This window comes from Aphanomyces astaci, assembly GCF_000520075.1.
Source record: "Aphanomyces astaci strain APO3 unplaced genomic scaffold supercont1.73, whole genome shotgun sequence".
Lineage (NCBI taxonomy): Eukaryota > Oomycota > Saprolegniomycetes > Saprolegniales > Verrucalvaceae > Aphanomyces > Aphanomyces astaci.
The window spans coordinates 199,891-201,258 of NW_009798336.1; positions in this window are offsets into that span (position 1 = coordinate 199,891).

Here is a 1,368-nt window from a genome sequence, read left to right on the forward strand (position 1 = left end):
GTGCCCGATACCCCTTCGCGTCGCCCTCCGAGCGGTCCACCTAACCGCTTCAATCGTGAACGCCATGGTGGTTCACGTCCACCATTCCGCCCCGCTCCGAGCTCGAGTGCGGCGGGAAACGGTCGCTCCCAGTAGGCGCGAGGCGACCTACTGGGGACACCCTAGGTCCTTTGGAGGTGTGTGGCGTCCAGACACACTCTAAGGACCTAGCCTCGGACACAGACCTTCTTCGAGCCAACCCTGGATTCATCGGCGGGCTGCCGATCGCCTTCCCCCGTCCACCACCAACTCGCTTGGCCCTCCGCTAGAGGCGATGAGTAATGATCTCGCCTCTCCTAGCCCCGTAGTGAGCTCATTGGCCCCAGCGCCCGCAGCCCCAACGGACCCAACCACGGTTTCGCACAATACCCCTTTCGTGCCCCCAACAGAGTCGCCCTCTGTTGTTATCAGTGAGGCTCCGTTACCGCCCCCGATAGTTGCCTTGACCTTGGCAACCACGTTTATCGAAGAAACGTGTAACTTGCACGAACTCCCTCGGACGTCTTCCGAGATCCTGACACTGCCAGAGATGAGCTTCCACTCGCTCGTGGAATCTCTCCGCGCCCACGATATCGCCGCCTTGGCGATGATCACAGTCGAAGAAGAGACGGATTTCTTTTTGACCTCGACCGCAGATGACTCGGTCCTCGCGGCTCCTTTGAAGTCCCAGACGTGGGACTCTCTGCGATCCAACCCCTATTTCGACCTCCTCCAAGAATTTGAAGACGTCTTCCCCGACGAGGTACCGTGTCGCCTCCCAGTCGACAAAGGCGTTCGACACGAGATTGACCTCGTGCCAGGCGCAAAGTATTGTGTAACGCGGCAATGACCGCTTCCTCGCGACCAAGTCGATGCCATCGAAGCATTCTTCGCGGCCCGCAAGGCGGCGGGTCACGTCCGCGAGAGCATTTCCCCTCACAGCAGCCCGACCTTCTGTGTGAAGAAGCCGGGTGGGAAATGGCGTATTGTACACGCCTTTAACAAATTGAACGCAGCCACGATTCCGGCTCAGACGCCGATTCCTCGCAAGGACGATATTATCGACTGCATGGGTCGATCCACCATTTTCTCCACCATCGACCTTCGCGATGGCTTTTACCAGATCTTGATGCGTCTATGCGACGTCCCAAAAACGGCGGTTTCTACGCCGAGTGGCATGTTATGGGGCTGGCTGGTCATGCCACAGGGTCTGTCCAACGCCCCGGCGACGTTCAATCGTATGGTTACCGCGAAGTTCCGCGCGTTTCGCGACTTCGCACCGTCGTACTTCGACGACATTTATGTTCACAGTTGCGCATCCTCCACGCAATCCGATCTTGACGTTCACCG